Below are 13,510 nucleotides of genomic sequence, written 5' to 3'. Positions count from 1 at the left end.
GCAGCTCAATTCACGATAGCAAGACTGTGGAACCAGCCTAGATGCCCTTCAATAGATGAATGGATAAAAAAAATGTGGCATTTATACACTATGGAGTATTACTCTGCATTAAAAAATGACAAAATTATAGAATTTGGAGGGAAATGGATGGCATTAGAGCAGATTATGCTAAGTGAAGCTAGTCAATCTTTAAAAAACAAATACCAAATGACTCCTTTGATATAAGGGGTGTAAACAAGGACAGGGTAGGGACGAAGAGCTTGAGAAGAATATTTACAGTAAACAGGGATGAGAGGTGGGAGGGAAAGGGAGTGAGAAGGGAAATTGCATGGAAATGGAAGGCGATCCTCAGGGTTATACAAAATGTCATATAAGAGGTAAGGAGGGGTAAGTCAAGAGAATACAAATGGAAGACATGATTTACAGTAGAAGGGGTAGAGAGAGAAAAGGGGAGGGGAGGGGAGGGGAGGGGAGGGGGGATAGTAGACAATAGGACAGACAGCAGAATACATCAGACACTAGAAAGGCAATATGTCAATCAATGGAAGGGTAACTGATGTGATACAGCAATTTGTATACGGGGTAAAAGCGGGAGTTCATAATCCACTTGAATCAAACCGTGTAATATGATGTATTAAGAACTATGTAATGTTATGAACGACCAATAAAAAAAAAATTTGCCTAATTTAAAACTAAAAAAAAATAAAATAAAATAAAAAAATAAAATATCTTTATACTTCTTTCTATGTTTATAATGTCAGTATTTCCTATTTTTCATTTTGAATACTAGTAACTGTAGTCTTTCTACTTCTGGCTCAGTCTAGCTATTACTGTGGCAACATTGCTGATATTTTTCAAATAATTGCTTTTGTTTTTATTCATTTCTTCTATTGACATTATTTTCTCTTTGATTAGCTTTCACTTTGGTCCTTAATATTTTCTTCCTTCTGTTTTCTTTACGTTTAATTTGTTCTCTTTTTTTTCATGATTTATTGTGTGAAGTTTGTTCATTTGCGATCTTTGTTTTTATTTAATACATAACAATTTTCTGCTACACAATAATGGCTTTTTCTTCTGTCCATAAGTTTAATATATTATTCCTTCTTTTTTCCATTCTGTACTTTATCTATATCACTTTATATTTCTTTTTTCATCCACTGTTTATTTAGGTGAATATTGATCAATTTTCCCATACATTGAGTTTCCCAATTTTTTTTCTAATAATGCCTTCTGGATTCCTCCTCTGGTGGATTCTCTTTATCCCATCCTGACTGCTCTTTCTTGAAGAGCATGATTAACCACAGTCCCAGACTAAAGCCTAGTATTATCCAAAGACACTCTATTCAAGTACATGAAGAGGAAAGGGGTCAGGGTTTTCATCTTGCTCCTTTGGTCACTCCACACAGGCACAAGGGGCCACTGATATCACTGCTATGATGCTGGCCCTATATATGACCTCCTCTTGCTCAGCCAGGGGCCTGGAGCCCAATCAGTGGTCCTAACAGGAACAGTTCCTCTTTAGGAACCCTTATGACTTCCACTTTTCTGATTGGTAGAAAAGATGTAATTGCTCCAGGTAAATTTTACATTTTTCACTGAAGTGTCCTTTGTTTTTTCTTTCCCCTTCAGCAATCTTTCCATTCCTTACTCTGATTTATGAGGCAATGAATATCTCTATTTCCAAAGGATGTCACAAATGTTTTAAAGAAAGCTATAAACAGAATGAAAGAAAGTCGCCTTCAAGAGAAACAACAGGTAAAATCCAGTGGTGGTTACAGAGGAGGTTAATTTTTGATAACTTATTTGCCTGTGGGTGTTTGACTTCCATACTTCTTTGCATATTTTTAAAAGGTAGATGAAGAACTCTTAGTTGAGAATAGTAGATGGTTTTCATTTGGGGAGAATAAAGAATTTAGCATCTGGTAATTGAGTTACAAGAATGAATCAGAGAGGGAACTTACAGTAAGATGTATTCCAAGCTTTTATAATAACATCAAAATGGACTCTACTCTCATACATAACTAAAAAGAACTAATAAAAAGATTAAAATAAATAAAATTATATATTTTAAATATTGGAAAAATAGTGAACCAAAGAGAAAACATTTACAATTAAATGATGGGCATGGAATTTAGTTTGTCAAGGCAAAAATATTGCTGATAGAAAAAGTCCCAAATACTCTAAAAATGAGTCCTTGTACATTGTTGAGTGGAATGTAAATTAGAACAGCCTTTATGGAAAATTGTCTGGAGGGCCCTCAGAAATCAAATACAGGCCCATCATATGATCCAGCAATCTCACTACTGGTTATCTAGCCACAAAAAGTGAAATCAGTATGTCAAAGAGAGATATGTACTCCCATGTTTATTGCTGCACTATTTTAAAATTGTCCCTATTAATTGAGCCAAATAGATTTTGGAAATATCCATTATCAGAAAATGATAAATGCAATTAAAGATGTGTCTAAACTGACATAAACATCAAACAGCATATGTATCGAAGTAATCAGGTACCTTGTTAATATGTGTATAGCTTAATGTTTTTATATATCAGTTGAAATGATTTTTTAATTAGAGGAAAAAAATTTTATTTTATCCCTTCTCTTCAATAGATAAAATTTCAACATAATATTTTTTCCTGGTGCTTTAATTTTATCAGATTTTATATTAACAAAGAATCATTGCATTTCCAAACCTCTCACTTTACAAATTCTCCACAGAAGGCATCCTCAGCGTAGCAGGTACTGTCTGGCCCCTAATGGAGCAGGCATGGGTTCTTTAGGTGAAGGTTTGTTTCATGTATGAAGGCCAGCACAAGGATGTGTGCAGGCCAGGGAGCCAGGATGGACCCTCCAGGTGTCAGTACAAGTTCATAGCTTCAAGCATGGTGGGATCTTTCAAGAAGCTTGCCCAAAATCTAATGATAAGGTCTATAAATGGCAGGAGATTAATCTGTGGCATCTTTGGTGAAGAATTAAGGCAGTAAAACAAAATATTGCAGCCAAGGACTTCTCCCTGAGAAAACAAATGTAACAGGAGACAAAGCCAACCACTCTCTGGCCAGGAGGCTGTGTTCAGAATCCACAGAGCTCACAAGCAGGGAGAGCAAAGACCAGTAGCTGTTGGACACCACAGCCAGTTTTCACTCAGGGAAACGTCCTAATCTCCAAAGTTTGTAGATGGATACTTTTCTTCACTGATGGCTTAGGAAACTCCAGCTGGACATCTGTACTTAAAGAAGTCATAGTCCCAGAAGGGTAGATAAGTTCTGCACTCTTAATTTATTTCTGACTTAATAATTAACCTTCTATCTTTGAAATCACTCTGTTTCTAGCATTGGGTGGATTTTCTTCAGCTTATGATAAATTCTCAGAATTCCAAAGATGTGGAGTCTCATAAAGATAACCAAGGTTGCTACCTTGTCTACTGATGGGGAAACTCAGTGGGAAGAGTTGTTCTTGAAATGTTCAGCAGGTTTCCCAGGAAGAAGAGCATTTCTACCAAGTTGCAGAAAGGCCATGCTTGGATATTATGTACAGTAGCCTGAGGAACTTTCTGGAAAGACACCTAGAGCCATATTCAATGTTGAAGCTGATATAAATAGTATTTCTTTCACACACATGGTATTTTTATTCAACTTATTTTCTTAATATTTTTATTTGATGCTCAATTTCTCCCTTATTTGTCCACTGGAATCCCTTTCATGTAGGCTCTTGAGTTCTCTATTATTCTGTCACCTTTCCTTGTGATTGTTTAAAAAGTAGCCTCTGTTTATTCTGAGAAATTATACATCCATAACAATATTGAACTGAAAACATAGAGGTTCTCCATGTAGTCTTGAATACACTGCTTCACTCTTAATATCCACCACAAGAGAGTTATATTTGTCACAGTTCAGGAACCTGTATTGACACACTTCTATCATTCAAAGTCCACAAATTTCCTTAGAGTTTGCTCTTGGTCTTGTACATTCTCTGACATGTATTTACATTATAGGAACATACAGAATATTCTGTGCCCTTTTCATTTATTTTCCAAGTATTTTCTTGCTTTATGATTTAAGATATTCCAGGTTTCTGCTCTGTTTCTCCTGACAGCTTTGGAATCGGTGATTTTTCAATGGATCCCATTGCACTTCTAATTTTTGGTACCCATTGTCTTGACAATCATATGAAAAAATTACTGAATGTTGAACAATTAAATCTAGAGATGAGGGCTGGGCTTACTACAGCCTGCCAGTGTACATATTTTTTTAAATATCTTTATTTTTTAGTAGTAGGTGTACACAATATTTTATTTTATTTTTATGTGGTGCTGAGGATCAAACCCAGTGCCTCACGTGTGCTAGGTGAGTGCTTTACCACTGAGCCACAAATCTAGCCCCAGTGTACATAATTTTTTTAATATTCATTTTTGGGTTTTAGACGGACACATTATGTTCTTTTTATTTATTTATTTTTATGTGATGCTGAGAATCAAACCCAGGGCCTTGCACATGCGAGGTGAGCACTCTACCACTGAGCCATAACTCCAGCCCCTCCAGTGTACATATTTTTGTGTTCACATGTGTATATCCATCCATCCATCCATCCATCCATCCATCCATCCATTCATCTATCCTATATGTATCTACCTAGTTCTATTCAGCTCTCTGTGATGATGGAAACAGTCTATATTTTAACTGTTTCAATATAATAACCATCAAACACATGTGCCTACTGACCATTTGACATGTGGCTAGTGCCACTGAGGAACTGAAGTGTATTGACTTTAATTAATTAAAATTTAAACATTCACATATGGTTGGTAGCTACAAATGCAAACATCCAACTTCAAACCTTGATTTTTTTTTTTTTGCATTGGGGAGTGGGGTACCAGGGATTGAACTCAGGGGTACTCAACCACTGAGCCACATCTTCAGCCCTACTTTGTATTTTATTTAGAGACAGAGTCTCATTGAGTTATATAGCACCTTGTTGTTGCTGAGGACTCGTGAATATCTTGCCTCAGCCTCCCACTGGGATTACAGGTGTGTGCCACAGCACCTGGCCCAAACATTGACTTTATAGTACTACTTCATGGGGTTCAAACTCACTGGGATAAAAGATTTCATAATTAGATGCTCTCATGACATCATCATAGAAAAACATCATAGAAAAAAAACATCAGTAAATCTGAACTCTGTATACCTTTCAAACACTTGTTTTGTGTATTCTGTTTTTATCTTGAGTTGCATGTTTGGCATAGGGACCATGTAATTTCAGGGCCCCAGGTATCTAAATGTCCTGATGCATTCCAAGATACATGAGTTAATTTCATGATTGTGTTTAGCTTCTGTCAAGAGAAAAATCAACATAGAGGTAAGCTTCTATGAGAAGATCTGTTTGGTGTGCATGATGTAGAGCAGAAAGAGAGAATGTACTAAGGAAGGTGAAATTCAGTCGTGCCTGAATAAGTGTTGTGTTTTACTAAAATTGACCCACTTTTTCGCCACATGTGATGCCCACTGCCGCTCTATTGACAGTTTTCAATAGAATAGAATCATCACATTTTATGGAAGTTCATAAAATGTAAGTTCATATTTTGACTTGGTAGTTTTAGGATGGGTTTGAGATTCTGTGTTTCTAATAATTTCCCAAATGCTATTGATGCTGCTTGTCTATGAACCAGGCTTTCAGTAGCAACAGTCCTTTTACTGCCCAATATTTCTGTACATTTCCTCCAACATGCTTAGATTAAAGATTTTTCAATTTCCCACACACTGAAACCTTAGTATTAGAAACAATCAAATTAGTATTTCAGGCTGTATGTTACCTAGAATAATTAAAATTGTCCTCCACAAGAATATCATCCACTTTTGTACTTACACAAAGTAGATTCATGATAATCTAAGGGACATATTGATCATACTGTGTATCTTAGATAGAAATGGTGTCTCTTGAAATTACCTATCTTTGGTGGTGCTGAGAATGGCACAGTTAGTAGCCAAGTCCAAGTGTGTTGTAGACCTCAGAAAACTGGATTAAAAAAGTTTTCCATTGTCTCCCATATCAGATAGACACTAGACTGAAAACCACTCTGAGAATGACCCTGAACTGCTTTTCCATGGTCCTGCCTGGTGATCTGTGAGTTTTAATGGGATTTCTCTTCATCCAAACCCTGATGTTTTTTTTTAAAGAGAGAGAGAGAGAGAGAATTTTTTAATGTTTATTTTTCAGTTTTTTGGCAGACACAACATCTTTGTTTGTATGTGGTGCTGAGGATCGAACCCGGGCCGCATGCATGCCAGGCAAGCGCGCTACCACTTGAGCCACATCCCCAGCCCTATACCCTGATGTTGTGATTTTCTGGATTTACCTAAATTGTGTTTCTTCTTCCATTAGCCCTGTCTGATCTGGAGCTTGTGGCCCAATCAATTATCTTCATTTTTGCTGGCTATGAGACCACTAGCAGTGCTCATTCCTTCATTTTGTATGAACTGGCCACCCATCCTGATGCCCAGACCAAACTGCAGCAGGAGATTGATGCGGCTTTGCCCAATAAGGTGAGAAGATGGTACCTGGAGAGGGAGGAGAGAGGCATAGCCTCAACAAGACTGCCTCCTCATCACTTCCTAGGAGGCTTTATCCAAAATATAGTCACTGATTCTTTTTACCAGCTCTATTTGGAAAGGCTCTTAAGAAACAAATGAAGAAGAAAACAGCATTTTGGGGAAAATGTTATTCACAAAACTACAAGGAATTTTGAAAAGAATGAAATTTCAATTGTACCCATTACCAGTTACCATGATGATACCTAGGAAGTGTAAGCATGTGTCACTCAAGTGTCCAGATCATTGTCTCTGCTGAGCTGTGGCATGAGCTCCTGCCCTGCTGTCTGCTGAGTGATCCTGGGCTTGGTGGGCAGGCCAACTCTGCTCTGCTCCACACATATTCACACTCTAGTCATGTATTAGAGAGAAGAAGTCACGGGATGAGTCAGGTTTTCTGTCTCCTGAGACAAACTCTTTACTTCTACCTTGTGTCCTCTCCAGTGACACACAGGCATTAGCTACATGTTGTGCCTGCTTTCCTCACACCTCTTCCTAAACAGAGTCTATTGGATATGAAGACACCTGGTCTCTGGGGCTGGCATGCCTGGTTTGGCAGAGAAGTGGGCACAAAGCCTCTTCTTCAGAGCTCACAATGAAGCCATGAAGAACAACAAGGAGAATGGTCCAGCAAGAGAGGGTGGGGCTGAGAGTGGCTTCTTGTCCTCCTTAGAATGTTCTCTGGAACTGAAATTGTGTGACATGGTGCCATCCAAACTTAGCCTTCTTTTGATGATATTAGGGTGGAAGTTACCAGTTTCTCCCACATTTTTACATGATGTAGTGTTATCTCTATGAGATATGTATATATATATAACCAAAGCAGGATTATTCAACTAAACCTGATGTAGAATGGTTATTTCCTTTTTTCTATGTTCTATTTACTTGAAATACATACATGAGTTTTCTAGTGAAAGGTGACAGTGTCTTTCACATATTTTGCCTGAGTGTAATTGTCATATTCTCTTTTTGGTGCTATTAGTCACTTTTCCTCACATGAGAAAAAGTAGTACATGATGCTGCTGAGAATATTACACACTGAATTTGGGATTGTCCCAAAGGTCTCTTATGTACATAACTGCTCTGCACTTCTCAATGGGCCATGGACATGGTTGTCAAATGGGCATGATTGTTATTACAATGCTTAGTCAATTGTAAGCACTACTCTCCTTCACCATTCTGAGTATATTTTGGGATATTCTAACACTTTAATAATACAGCATGGACTGAGTTTAAAGTTAGTTTCAAACCTTAATTCCCCAAAATTGCATTTTTTCCCTTCAGGCACCTGTTATCTATGATACCCTGATGCAGATGGAGTACCTGGACATGGTAGTAAATGAAACTCTCAGGTTGTACCCAATTGGTGTCAGAATTGACAGAATCTGTAAGAAAGATATTGAAATCAATGGAGTATTTATTAGTAAGGGGACACTGGTGATGATACCAATCTTGAGAGACCCCCCCATTGATGCCAGAGGCAGCCCCTGGATGCATCCACCTGCTCTTGGTTTCTGACGTCTTCTGCAGCCCTCACTAGGCAGAGCTGGCTGGTGTGAGTCACAGATCTCTCCCTGTGTGGGAGAACAGGATAGAGGGATGGACGTGGGGTTTTTGCATGCACGTGCATGTGTATAAGCACGCGCATGTGTATGAGCACGCGCACACACACACACACACACACACACACACACACCTCCTTCCACACCAGAAATGCAGAAGGCTCATGGAGTATCAGTTGGCCTCCACCCTCCTGTTGGTTTTACCTGGAGAGACCCTGCAGCCCAGTCTGCTTGTAGATACCCAGGCAGGTGATCGTTTCTGGTGACCCAAGACAAAGCCGAGTAACTTGGTGGCTGAAGCATCAGAAGGGATGGAGCCTTAGATTGCAAATAGATAAAGAAGTCAATGTGAAGAAAACTGCCACTCCCAGACTCTCCCCCTCCGCCCACTCTCATGACTGCTCTATTACTGCAGACTGAGAAATCAATTCTTCCAGAGTCAGGACTGAGAAGGTGGTGCCAAACCCAAGAAAATGGTTATACATTTGCAGGGTGCGAATGTAGCATGAATTGGAACTGAGCCACAGCCGCCAGGCCCTGAGCCCGCTCGCCCCCCATCAGCCGTGTTGGCGAGGAGGCCTGAGCAGGCTGCCGAGGGCCTCCTCTCACTGGTGGCAGTGAGACAACGGAGTGGGCAGGAGTGTTAATTGTGACCAGAGCTTTTGTCTTGTTCTCACTTATGTGTGGAAAAGATGCCCGAAGAATGAGAATAAATTTGTCCCCTTTCCCTCCACGGAGCAGAGACCAGCCTGCCTCAGTCTACAGTCTGGGCCTCAGTAAGGAAGGGAAGTCAGTGACTCAGAAGACGCAGAGCTCAGAGCTTCTCCTCACTACTCACAAAGACAAACCAGGCACCTCCCTAAACTAACCCAAAGCTTTCTGCTCAGAATACATCTTAAAATCTCCAGCAGGCCTCCACACTTTCCTGTAAATCAGACTCCCCTAGAAGGCTGGTTAAAACACAGATCGATGGGCCCACCCCCAAGAATTTCTGAGGCAGTAGGCCTGGGGTGGGGCCCGAGGGTCTGCATTTCAGCTGCTGGTCCTGGATCCAACTTAGGGAATCACTACCCACCCCCACCCCCACCAAGTCCGCAGAAAAGGATTCCATTTGTCCATAGTGGGGTCGGGTTTGGATTGCTTGAAAGCACCCAGGGGATCCTGGGGGAGCAACAGCTAATGCTGCCAAGGCTAGAGGCCCTGGAGCCAGTTACAGCGCTAAGCACAGACTTGCAGTGACCAGAGACTCGCTCCGTCCAGCTGTGGTCAACCTCTGCCTTCCCTCACGCCCGTCCCCTCTTCTACATCAAAGGAAATCTTTGATCTGTTTTTGTGAGACTGAGGATTAAGCCCAGCAGCCCTCTACCACTGAGATACATTCCTAGACTACTTTATTTTTTAACTTTGAGACAGAGCCTCATTAAGTTGCCCAGCTGGCCTCAGACTTGGGGTCTTCCTGCCTCAGTCTCCCGAGTGGCTGGGATTACAGGCATCCTCACGTGCCCGGGGAAATCTTCCACGTCCCTGTCTGCCTTGGCTCATCTGCGGCCTTGCCGGGCCCTCCCTGCACATCCAGACCTGGCCCCCGGTTCCGCCTGAGCTCTGGGGCGTGAGCTCTTGGTCACAGCTTGGAGCTGTCAGTGTGCACGTTCACGGGCGTCTTGATGCTCCGATTTCCTCTCAAGCGCCTCTCCCTCTTCCCAGTGCTCCGAGAGGACCATTCCCTCTCCTTGAACGTGGCATAGAGGTCTCTCAGGTCTGGCCTCTCTTGTGAGCACAGGAAGGCTAGTCCCCTCCATGGGTGGAAAAGCTCAGGTCCTGTGCGTTCTCTGCTTACAGTGGCTCCCAGAGGGCCCGACCCTTGGTCTGTGTGGGCATAAACTCCAAAGATGCCCAGGCAGAGTGAGGGCCCGGCTCCTTTAAGGCCTGGCAGGGAGGAGTTGTGGGGAGATTTACAAAACCAAGAGCAGACGCTTCAAAGGATGACTTCCCTGCAGTGGGTCCACAGGGAAGGGATGGCCAGGGGATGCTGACCAGGTCCTGCAGGGGAGTCTTCAAGAGAAACAGGCAGGCGAGCACTAGGGCCACATGGCCACAGTGAGGACAGGGGAGAGGGACAAACACCCTACCAGAGAGGCTATTTTGAAGATGAAAAACGGGCTCGGAGAGGTCAAGCATCTTGCCTAAAGTCACGAAGGTGCATTGAAAGTGGACATCTATTGAGTCCTTACGAAATGCCAGGCACAGCTTTAGTCGCTTCACACATATTAACCCTTTTGATCTTTACCCTCCAAGGCCACTTGCCTTTATGCAGTGACCCAGGGACCCAGGCAATTCTGAGTTTATGGCTCAGCCAACTGAATTCAATCCCCAGCATCAGAAAAAAACAAACAACAATAACCAAAAAAAAAACCCAGAAAACTGGATTGGAGCCCATTATGGTTTAGATCTGAGGTGTCCCCTAAAAGCTCATGTGGGAGAAAGTGCAAAACAGTCAGAGGTCAAGTGAGGTGACTAGATTATGAGAGGTGTGACCTAATCAGTGGGTTAATCCACTCATAGAGACTAACTGGGTGTAAGTAGAGGCGGTGGGGAGTGGGTGGAGAAGGCTGGTCCCTGGGGGTGTGCCTTTGGGGTTTATATTTTGTCCTTGGTGAGCAGAACTCTCTCTGCTTCCTGACCACCATGGCCTGGATGTCCGGAGCTGCATTCCCCTCCACCATGGTGTTCTCATCACCTTGGGCCCAAAGCTATGGAGTCGGCCATCCGTGGACTGAGACCTCCAAAACCACGAGCCCCAGGTAAACTTTTCCTTCTCCATATTGTTCTTGTCAGGTCTTTTGGTCACAGCAATCAAAATATGAGTTAAACAGAGCCCCTCAGAGGACAAAGCCTGAGATTGCCACGCTACACAGGAGGGACAGAGAAAGAACAAGACCACCAGCGACCACCGACTCGTAACTGGCCCAGCAGCCAGGTTCCCAATCAGAGGAGGACGTGGGAGGCTGAGACACCCGGCAATTCAACCACAAGAAATGAGATCACGGAAGAAGGAGGAAAGACAAGAAATGGGTTTGTTCTCCTTAGAGATCAACGGAGGAGCCAATTTGAAGGAAAGGAGAGAGGAGGGAGGGAAGGAAGGAGAGAGGGAGGATAGGAAGGAAGGAGGGAGAGAAGATAGGAAAAAAAGAAACTAGGTGTGGGGTGCACGCCTCTGTCCCAACTCTATGGGAAGCTGAAGCAGAGGATCAAAAGTTCAAGTTCAAGATCAGCCTGGGCAACTTAGTGTGACCCTGTCTCAAAAAAAAAAAAAAGGAAAAGAAAAAAGAAAGAAAGAAAGAGTGAAGGGCTAGGATGTAGCTCAGTGGTGGACCCCGGGAAAGGGAACAAACTGGGCTAGGCTGATTCAAGCATATCATTGTGTCTATTAGCATAGGTGACATACAGGTAACTGTGCAATCATTTTCATGTATGTCTTTTTATTTTAAGCTGTTTTCATGTTACAAACATGACATTTTCTTGCAAAATGCTATAAATTTGTGACAAGGAATAAAAAGGATGCTATATCCATCCAGTATCTCAAATTCTTTAAATAATCACAAGTTAATAATGTGATTATGTTCTCAGAAACATATTTCTGTGTAAATATAGACTTTTTGCAAAACTAGATTGTATCATATTTATTTTATTTTGAACAAATGTTTAACAATAAATGGTAAATTCTCCATTATCACTTGATGACACTCTGTATGTACAGGTTTTGCATCTATGATTTCAACTAAATATAAACATTTTTCTTGTTTCCCTATAAACTGTCTAATACAATAAGTGTTTATAGAGTATGTACATTTTATTAGTTATTATATGCAATCCAGAGATGATTTAAAATATATTTCAGTATGTGCTTAGGGTATACAAATATTTCCTCATTATTTTTATAAGAGACATCATCACCCAAGATTTTGTTGTGGCCTGATGCTGAAACTAATCCTCCTCAGATATGGCACCATGACTGTGTTTGTGTGTATGCATGTGTGTGTGTGTGTGTGTGTGTGTGTGTATGTGTGTGTGTGTGTGTGTGTGCTTTCAAATTTTATGGAATGTGCCAAAACTGACATAACTGCTATATCATTTCATTTTATGTGTTTATGTTTTATATGTCTTATATTTTTTGTTTGTGTTGTTTCCTTTACTATCTCAAATTTACCATGATTCCTTTTAAACAGCATTAATCTCATCTCAAAATGACTGAAAGATCCTATAGGTTAAGGGAGGAGGGTAGGTGGAAAAATTCCATAGCTTAATAATTCTCATAGCAAAACCACAGCTGGATTTCAATAAAAATCAGCCCAGAAAGGCATCCTTTACACCATTGCTTGGGAGTGTCTAAGGGACATTGTAAAACAAGTAACTGTTGTGGTTTTAATGTTTTGTTGACTTGTCATCTATTGTGGAAACAGGTTCAGTAAGAAGAACCAGGACAGCATCGATCCTTATGTGTACATGCCCTTTGGAAATGGCCCCCGAAATTGCATTGGCATGAGGTTTGCTCTCATGAACATGAAACTTGCTCTTGTCAGATTAATGCAGAACTTCTCCTTTCAACCTTGTAAGGAAACACAGGTCAGTAGATTTTCATGTAAATGTTTTACTTGAAGATGTTTTTCCAAACAGAGGGACCTAGTCACAGAAAAATATATGCTCATTCATCACTTAATTCTTAGATCTATAGTCCAATGAGTCTCTTTTGCATCATCTTTGAGATTTTAGAGTTCTTCACTGTGGGGGCTCTAAGTCTATGGCTTTATGAAGACCCAAGTATAAAAAACATATGGGCTCAATGCAGATTAGTGTGACATGTGTATGTGTGGACTGTGAACTTGAGCACAGAGTAAATTCAGCTTTAAGTCTCCTGGAGACACCCTGTGCACAGTCATAAGGTGTGGTTACCTCAGGATTATGATGTTTGAGTGAAGCTCTCCTCACTGGAACTTACACAACCTCCCTATTGATAGTGGTTCACTTCCAGGACTTGTGGGTTTAATATGCAACTTTTCCTTCTCAGTGTGCCATCTACATGAGAGAGGAGGGTAGAGATGGTTTCAGGGCCAATTGGCTGATATAAACGGGTTCTCTGACACACCAGGAATGGGGCAGATACTTTCTGCAAGCTCTGTCTTCTCCAGGCTGGTCTTCTCAATCTAAACAATAATTTGCTTCTTACTGAGAGCAAAAGAGTACTCTGTTGGAGATCTCCCCAGCCCTGTGGAGTGATTCTGGAAATGGCATGAGGATTTAGTCAAAACACTGAAGGGCTCAGAAGTTCCCCCATTTCCACTGGGCTTAGAAGCCAAGAGGAG

General features: G+C 41.3%; 1 pseudogene; it reads left to right on the top strand.

Moving 5' to 3' along the window:
* Positions 1 to 13,275, top strand: part of LOC144256962 (cytochrome P450 3A12-like) — a 32,142-nt pseudogene extending 18,867 nt beyond the window's left edge.
* The last annotated feature ends 235 nt before the right edge of the window (positions 13,276 to 13,510 follow it).

The sequence above is a fragment of the Urocitellus parryii genome, chromosome 9 (genome assembly GCF_045843805.1).
Source record: "Urocitellus parryii isolate mUroPar1 chromosome 9, mUroPar1.hap1, whole genome shotgun sequence".
NCBI classification, from domain to species: Eukaryota; Metazoa; Chordata; class Mammalia; order Rodentia; family Sciuridae; genus Urocitellus; species Urocitellus parryii.
Note: the sequence above shows the minus strand (reverse complement) of the source record. Positions and strands in the feature narration are given on the sequence as shown.